Genomic DNA, 9,300 nt, shown 5'->3' with positions numbered 1-9,300 from the left:
CCTAGGAGAGGCAACCATGATACAGGTTTTAGTGAAAAAAATTAAGTTGCAAAGAAATGCGGATAATAAAATTCTAATTGGTAACAATACCCAATCATGTATGTGCATCTATTCTTTTATACATTGTATGTGCAAGGAGGAGGGTTGGTTGGGGGTGCCTGTGGGGCCTGGCACTGGGGATGGCTTTTATTATTTTTTAATTGTGTATATTTAAGACATACAATTTGATGATCTCGTGTCTACATTGTGAAATAATCACCACAGTCAAGATAATTAAAATATCCATCACTTCACATAGCTCTCTCTCTCTCTCTTTTCTTGGTGGTGAGAACATTTAGGATCTACCCTCTCAGTACATTTTAAGTACATAATAAACACCACGTTGTTAGCTGTGGTCACTTTGCTATTCATTGGGTCTCCAAGCCTTATTCATCTTGCAGAACTGAAGCTTTGGACCCCTGGGCCAGCACCTCCTCATTTCCCCTTTCCCTGCCTCTTGTTCCCATGCTTGTACTCTGTGCTTTCCAGAGTTTCACTCCTGTAGACTCCATGTGTGAAGGAGAGCGTGTGGTGTCTGTCTTTCTGTGTCTGTCTCTTTTCACCTTGTGTAATGTTCTCCAGATTCGTCCATGTTGTTGTAAGTAACCAGATCTCCTTCTTTTGAAAGCTAAAGAATATTCCATATATACATATATAGATGTATGTATATATTCCACATTTTGAAAAAGTCAAATACATAGAAACATAAAATAGAACAGTGGTTACCAGGGTCTGGAGGAAGAAGGAAAGGGGGAGGAGGAAGTCAAGGGCTTGCAGTTGGGTAGGAGAGGGAGCCGAGCAGTCCAGTGCACAGTGCAAGGACTACAGGTGACAGGTGCTGTGTGCAGCAAGTGTGCTGAGAGAAGACTCCTGGTGCTCTTACCACACACACATACACACGCATCATACACACACATACTCACACTCATACACACACATAAATACACTAAGTCTCACACACACGCAATTAAAACACACCTTACACACACTCATACACACATAATCATACAAACACACACACTCATACATACGCATACACACTCATACACACACTTATACAAACACACTCATGCACACACACTCATACACATACAAAAGGGAACCATGGAAAGTTTTGGAGATATTAATTGTAGCCATCATTTCAGTTGTGTACATGTTTACCACAACACCATGTTGTCCGCCATGAATATATACAATAAAAATAAATGTAAAAAATATGTGACTTGGGAGAGTCCTTCATAATAACACCTGAGGGGCGTCACCTTTCTTGACTTTTTCGGACCATGAAATGCATCTGCCAAGGTTGGCAGATGTAGGGACCTGACCTCCTGGGCCCTCACGTGCCCAGTTATCTTTGGCCCTCTGGACCGGAGCAGTTTGTAGAACCTGGAGGCAGGGCCCCAGCACTGACTGCTTGACCTCAGGCCTCTGCCCCATCAGTGGTCAGGTGGCGGCCACTAGGGCGTGGGAGCTCGGCCATCCCTGCCTCCTGGAGTGGACGAGGTTGGCGGCTGGTCAGCCTGCTCGTGTCCCACCCTTGCCTCATGGACCCTGGTAGCATCACTGGCTCGGCCTTGCTGGACACGCACAGGCACAGCATCCACTCTGTCCCAGGTGGCTTGCCCTGCTTTTGGCCAAGTTCTGGGTCTGGCCATTGCCACAGAAGGCTCAGTCCCCTGCGTGATCATCCTGGCTGCTGCTGGGTGCCCACGGCACCCCTGGTGCCCCTCCCTTTACAGGGCTTGGGTGAGCACCAAGCCAGGACCCTCTGGAACTGGGACTTGTGCCCTGTCTGGGGTCCCTGTCCCACAGGTTGGGCCAGAGGCCACATGGTATGCTGCTGGCTGGTCATGGCTGCGGGAACGTGACACTCACCCTTCCCTCTGGCAGCCTCCAAGTGACCAGTTTCCCCGTGGATATTAATTTCCTGAGGCCAGGAGCCATCTGGGGCTGCAGGGCAGCCTGCCAGGTGCCATCCTGGCCCCTTTCACACCGTGCTGGCCACGGCCTGTCATGGGGGTCGGATGCAGGCGATCCCGTGCAGGAGGTATCTCTGGACCTGCCTCTTCTCTTGTTCATCACAAGGCCAGGTCAGGCCTAGTGTCAGGGCTCTGGTGGGGTTGCAGGGCCAGGCCTGTCCCATGGGCCTGGGGTGTCCAGGGCACACATAGAGGAAACAGGGGCCCTGCATCCTGACTCCTCAATGTACTGTGGAAATCATGGGCCCTCAATGTCCAGGTCTGTAGGAGGCATCCACAGAGACTTCCAATGAAGGAACCACTGGACAACTCCTGGTATCTCCTGAGTTGGGGACAGGCCAGCCACACCCTGAGCCCCTGGGGACCCCCAGAGAGTGACCCACTGCCTTGGGCTCTGAGGAAGCACTCTCATTGTAGAGCACAGGGGATGTCATGGCCCACTCCTCTCAATTTTGCTGTGAACCTAAAACTGCTCTAAAAAAAAAGTCCATTAAAGGAACTAGCATGGGCGATGAGGAGGGGATCATTCACCCCTCAGTTGGACACTGTGTGGCTATGAATCCATCCTCAGACCACAGAGTGGGCTTTGGCAGCAATACCACACCCTAGCTTCATTCTGAGCTCAAATTTAACTCAAATAAACCAGGTCATTTTTCTATTGTTCTTAGCCACCGTTAAACCAGGTCATTCGTTATGTGTTTTTGCAATTGGCTTTTAAACAAAAGAGCTGGGTTTGTGTATATTTCCTCGTCAAATGTTTTTTTCCACAATTCTGTAAAAAAACAGACAAACAAACGAATTTTCATGAGGACATGGAATATAAGAACTTGATGCTTTAGAGTAAAGGGATTATGGGCAAGTTTCTCTTATTTTCAAAATTATTTTGTTTATGGCTGTTACGATGTTATTGTGCAAGAAATAAAAACTGGTAGAATGAAAAATTTTAAAAAAAACATAACTACAATGAGAGCACCCTGGGGTGTCGGCATCTTTTATTGTGAGCAGCCCCAGCTGGGGATCACACCCACGCCTGACTGTGGGGGCTGCAAAGCTGGAACAGCAATTAAAATGCACAGCCTTGCAATCAGGTGCTAATTATAAGGTAGGGACACAACTGGGGAGGAGCAGGCATTTGCTGAAACTCTTGGGATGAAATCATCTGGGTGGACATAGGTGAGCCAAAAACTTGGAATCCCCAAATTTCCCTGAGCTCTAAGCAGCCTGTCCTGGCCCACGCTAGTCACCCCCTCACACCCACCCACCCCCAGCTAAGGTGGTCCCATCTCCATTAGAAAGACACCCTTCAGGGACTTCATCTGAAGCAGTCGCCACTCAAGGACCCACCATCACCCCCAGTTCCACAAGAGAGGTGGCTCCCAGAACAGCATAAGCAGAAACAGGCGAGCTTGTCCGGGAGGAGACAGTCTACACGCCAGCACAGGCACAGCATGCCGCCCGTCTCACTGTCCAGAGTGTGGGAAGTTGAAACAGGGAAGGATAAGAAATGAGAGAAAGTCAAGCTAAGTGTATCTATTCAAGTGCACGTACCAGGGTTAGGGTTTTAGCCCAACGCAGGCTTTGTGTAAAGTAATATTGCTGGGGCGTTAGTCATTTTGGGGCTGGTTCAGTGAGATACATTTATGAATTCAGAGTCTTTTCCAACTATATTCCAATAATTTCTTATCCTTTAGAAGATGAATGACTTCCAGGAATACTCCTACCATCCACTGTGACAATTTGCCCCAGTAAGGTGAAAAAAAGATGAATGGCCAGAGATTGTAGATTGTGTCATGATACCATGCGTCGTTCAGTGGCTGCCTGTGGGCAGCGGAGGAGAAACAAGGTTTGAAATGTACAGAGGCGGCTGGGCGCAGTGGCTTACGCCTGTAATCCCAGCACTTTGGGAGGCCGAGGTGGGCGGATCACGAGGTCAGGAGATTGAGACCATTCTGGCTAACACGGTGAAACCCCGTCTCTACTAAAAGTACAAAAAAAATTAGTCGGGCATGGTAGGGGGGCGCCTGTAGTCTCAGCTACTCGGGAGGCTGAGGCAGGAGAATTGCTTGAACCCGGGAGGCGGAGTTTGCAGTGAGCCGAGATTGCACCACTGCACTCCAGCCTGGGCAACAGAGTGAAACTCGGTCTTAAAAAAAAAAAAAAAAGAAAGGTACGAGGCAGAGCTAGTTTTCAGAAATGTCTTCCAAATATTATAGCTCATATAGGAAAGCAATTCGATGACATCTCCCCAAATTTGATAATCCTAAAAATTAACATAGTTATAGATAGTGAGCTGTGACACTAAAAACAACCTTTCTAAAGTATTAATAATACAAATTTTTAAGAGAGCAGTGCTAGAAGAAATAATGAATTCTCCCCACCGTGCCCCCAACCATTAGCATTCGTAGGAACCTCTAGCTGATGCCAAGAAGGAAGAGCTTGGCTGCCCTAAAGCTTCTCTTGGCACAACCCATGGGAATGGCAGGAGGTGGGGAAGGGGCTGCAGACACACCCTAGGGGAGAAGCAGAGGCCACTCCACCAAGGTGTGGGGAACACGCAAGGGCCTGGGGATTCCCATGTAGACTCCCATGGGAAATGCAACCCTCTGCCTACAATGGGGTCTCGGGTGATTGTTATGGGGCCAGTGAAGAGCCTGTGCCTGTGCCTTGGCAGGCAGAACACCATGATGGCCTTGGGTAATAGAGAGGTCATGAGATGCCCGAATACACAAATTACATGGGAGCAACCAAAATGTTAGCACTCTAGAGATTGGGGTTATGGGTAATTTGTTGTCTTCTATAATTGTCTATCATTTTTAACATTTAAACACTAAAATTTAAAAGTGAGATGGGGATAACATCCAGAATATGAATATGTCCATGTATGAATATACCACATTTTGTTTACCGACTCATCAGTTCGTGGACATTTAAATGGTTCCACTTGTTGGCAAATGAGAATAAGGCTGCTATGAGTATCATCATACAAGTTTTTATATGATACATATTTGCAGTGCCCTTCGGTGGTTACCTAAGAGTGGAATTGCTGAGTCATATGGTAACTCTACATAGAACATTTGAGGAACTATTTTTCAAAGTAGTGGCATGATTTTTTCATTTTCATCCAATGCACGAGGGCTCCCATTTCTCCACATTCTCATCAGTGCTTCTTATTGTCTTTTTGATAATAGCCATCCCAGAGGATGTGAACTGCTATCTTATTGTGGTTTTGATTTGCATTTCCCTGATTTTCCCTGATGTCTAACAATGTTGAGCTCCTTTTCATGTGCTTATTAGCCATTTGTATATCTTCTTTGGAAAATGCCTATTTAAATCCTCTGCTGAGTCTTTAATTGGATTGTGTGTTTGAGTAGTAAGAATTCTTTATACGTATAGATGCAAGTTCTTATCAAATATTTGATTTCAAAGTAGTTTCTTCCACTCTGTTGGTGTCTCTTCATTTTCTTCATAGTGCCCTTAGAAGCACAAAAACTATTTGTTTTGATGGAGTTAATTTTAGTGTTTTTCTTGTGGTTTTGGTATCATTATCTAAGAACCATTTCATACTCCAAGGTCGTGAAAACTTAACCTGTTCTGCTTCTAGTAATCCTCTAGTTTTGGCTTTTACAATTAGGTCATTGATCTATTTTTTCTATTTTTGTTTGTTTGTTTGGAATACGGTATGAGGTCAAGATTCAAATTCATTCTTTCGCATATGGACATCCAGTTGTCTTAGCAGCATTGTTTGTTGAAAAGATTCCTCCTTTCCCATGGAATTGTATAGTACCCGTGAAAATCCATCAACCACAATTGTGAAGCTTTATTTCAAGAGCCTGAAACCTACTCCATTGATCCATCTTTCTATCCTTATGCAAGAGCCACACTGCCTTGATGACTGTAGCTTTGCAGCCCATTTAGAAATTGGAAAACACGAGTCCCCAAACTTTGCTTTTCTTTTTCAAGATTGTTTTAGCTATTTAGGGTCCCTTGAATGTCCACATAAATTTTAGGATCAACTTGTCAATTTGTGAAAAAATAAATCTGAGATGTTGATCGGAATTGCATTAAATTGGTAGAACAATTTTTTTTCGGAGTGTTTCAGTCTTCACAATATTAGGTCTTCCAATACATGAACATGGGATTTTTCTCCCATTACTTTTGTCCCCCTTAACTTCTTCTAATGGTGTTTTGTAGTGTTAAGTGTCCAAGTCTTGTACTTTTTGGTTGCATTTGTTCCTAAGAATTTTATTGTTTCCTTACATCCTTTTTGCATTGCATTTTGCTCTTATAAAGAAACACAGCTGGCCGGGCGCGGTGGCTCACGCTTGTAATCCCAGCACTTTGGGAGGCCGAGGCGGGCGGATCACGAGGTCAGGAGATTGAGACCACGAAGAAACCCCATCTCTACTAAAAATACAAAAAATTAGCCAGGCGTGGTGGCAGGTGCTTGTAGTCCCAGCTACTTGGAGAGGCTGAGGCAGGAGAATGGAGTGAACCCAGGAGGCGGAGCTTGCAGTGAGCCGAGATTGCGCCACTGCACTCCAGCCTGGGCGACAGAGTGAGACTCTGTCTCAAAAAAAAAAAAAAAAAGAAACACAGTTGACTATTGTGTATAGTCCTTGCGTCCTGCACTCTGCTGAGCTCGGTTATTGGCCCTAATAGTTGTGTGTGTGTGTGTGTGTGTGTGTGTCCCTCAGCATCTTCTGTATACAAGATGAGGTTTGCTGTGAATAGAGATAGTTTTGCTTCCTTTTTTCTTACCTGGATGCCTTTAGTTTCTTTTCCTGTCATATTACTCTGGCTATACCTTCAGTGAAATGTTGCATAGAAGTGGTGGGTGTGGACATTCTTTTCTTGTTCCTGATCCTAGGGGAAAACATCCAAGTTTTCACAGTTAAGTACCATGTTCACTGTGGGTAGATGGCCTTTATCAGGCAGAGAAAAGTCCCTTCTGTTCCTCTCTGTGCCAAACCAAAGCTGGGAAGCCTGTGGACACTTGGATTCTTCCTCACTCTGAGCCCAGAGATGGAGGGTGCACTTCAGCCTGTGCTCAACCACACTGTCTTGGATCCCCAAAGCAGCACAGTTTCCAGTGTTGTCCTAGAGAGCATGTCAGGGACACAGCTCATTCTAGTCTAGCTTCCCCCTCTCCTGGCTTGACCCACAAACTGGGGACTGGCTGGACCCAGAGAGCACCCATTACATCCCTTCCTAGGCACTGAGGGCAAATTTGCCTTCTCTCCCAAACATATCCTCCCATGGGGAAGAAGTAGGAGTCCAAATTCCAACCAAGACAGACTGAATCCCACTGAGACACAGCTGGGACTCCCTGTGTACTAATGAAAGATCCTCACTCATTCACTCGTTCATTCCTCATCTTCATTCATTCATACATACTGCCAGTGGTTCCTTCATTAATCAGTTCAACAACTGTTTCTGGAATGGGAGCTGGGCCTGGCACACTGTTACAGCAGTGGGAGTAATAAGCTATCAGGGAGGGAGGGGAAGGACATGTGGCCAGTTTGCCAATGAGACAGAGGCTGGAAGAAAAGAGTCAGTGAGACCAAGGCTGAGGGGTGGAGAATTTATTTAGTGCTGCACCCAGATGCATTTTGGATTTCCATAGATACATGTGATCATTTGGGTTGCAGGATATCCATCTGCAAATGCCGTGGAGCTCCTGGCAGGCAAAGGAAAGAAGGGTTTGCTATCTCGCATGGAATTTTTAAGAAGGGGAATTCCAGGCTATTCCTTGGTATGAGGGCCGCCTCCAGTGTAGTCTGGCTCAGACATATGGAGGCATGTGGGAAGGAGGGGCAAAGTGCCTGGGTCTTGGGATATCCTTATAGGGAATGGGCAGGGAGTGGTTCATTCCATTTCCTCAGGGGCTGGAAAAAGAGGCCCTGAGCCAGGGGAGTCATTGTTCAGATCCAGAAGAGGATGTGCTTGAGGGGTAGTCACTTGTTGGGAAGCACAGATCTTCAACGACACCTGAGGTTTCCCAGTAGAGCCTCAGATCTTGCACTGGCAGCACACGGGGACACAGCAGCTGGACTGGGAGCAGCGGGGCTTGCAGCAGCTGGACTGGCAGCAGGATGACCCAGAGCCTGAGGATGAGCAGCAGGGCTTGCAGCAGCTGGACTGGCAGCAGGAGGACCCAGAGCCTGCGGATGAGCAGCAGGGCTTGCAGCAGCTGGACTGGCAGCAGCCACAAGAACCACAGCCTCCCTTGGAGCCCCACAAGAGTCACAGCTGGAGCAGGAACAGGCTGGCACACAGCAGCACACAGGCTTGCAGCAGCAGACGGGCACACAGCAGCTGGAGCCACACCCCCCACAGCCGGAGCCACAGCCCATACAGCTGGAGCCACAGCCCCCACAGCCGGAGCCACAGCCCCCACAGCCGGAGCCACAGCCCCCACACCCGGAGCCACAGCCCCCACAGCTGGAGCCACAGCCTCCGGAGCAGCCACAGCAGCCCATGGTTCTGGTGGATTGAGGGTGGAGCACGTAGAGGAGCAGGTGAGAGGGAGGTGCAGGTGTGGAGCCCCCTGAGCCTGGGCTCTTTATATCCCTGCCCAGGGTGAGGTGTGAAGCTGGGCACATGGTCACTTCCTTGTTCCTGTTTGTGCCATTTTCCCAGGGAGATTTTGTTTGCTTTCTTGAAACTAGAAACAATCGTGTTCTGTTTGCTGTGTTTTGCAGTTTTAATTCTGGCTCTGCGTCTCTACTCTGACTGGTGCATGCCACACCCGTGTATCATGGAAGAGACTGACTGGGGCCCCCAGGTGCCCACTGGACCTGCCACACATCCCCTTCCCCAATGATTGTCCTCACACGACTCCTGGCCGTCAGGGGAATGCCTCTGAACAGCCACCATGAGACCCAGAGAGCTTGGCCAGGAGGGGCGTGCAGGACCTCGTAGCTTTCTTTTTTTTTCTTTTCTTTTCTTTTTTTTTTGAGATGGAGTCTCGCTCTGTCACCCAGGCTGGAGTGCAGTGGCATGATCTCTGCTCACTGCAAGCTCTACCTCCCAGGTTCACGCCATTCTCCTGCCTCAGCCTCCTGAGTAGCTGGGACTACAGGCACCTGCCACCATGCCTGGCTAATTTTTTGTATTTTTAGTAGAGACAGGGTTTCACCGTGTTAGCCAGGATGGTCTCGATCTCCTGACCTTGTGATCCGCCCGCCTCATAGCTTTCGAAGCTCTTAGGGCAGGAGGCTGGGATCAACTCCTCCCTCCTGGGGGGCTCCCCAGCTGGGCAGCTGCCAGGAGCTGCTTGCAG

At 47.8% G+C, this 9,300-nt stretch overlaps 1 pseudogene; it reads left to right on the top strand.

The window, feature by feature from the left end:
- Positions 1–1,322: 1,322 nt before the first annotated feature.
- LOC101178209 lies at positions 1,323–8,601 on the top strand (annotated as a pseudogene).
- Positions 8,602–9,300: the final 699 nt, after the last annotated feature.

The sequence above is a fragment of the Nomascus leucogenys genome, chromosome 4 (genome assembly GCF_006542625.1).
Source record: "Nomascus leucogenys isolate Asia chromosome 4, Asia_NLE_v1, whole genome shotgun sequence".
NCBI classification, from domain to species: Eukaryota; Metazoa; Chordata; class Mammalia; order Primates; family Hylobatidae; genus Nomascus; species Nomascus leucogenys.
This window is presented reverse-complemented; position numbering and strand designations above follow the sequence as displayed.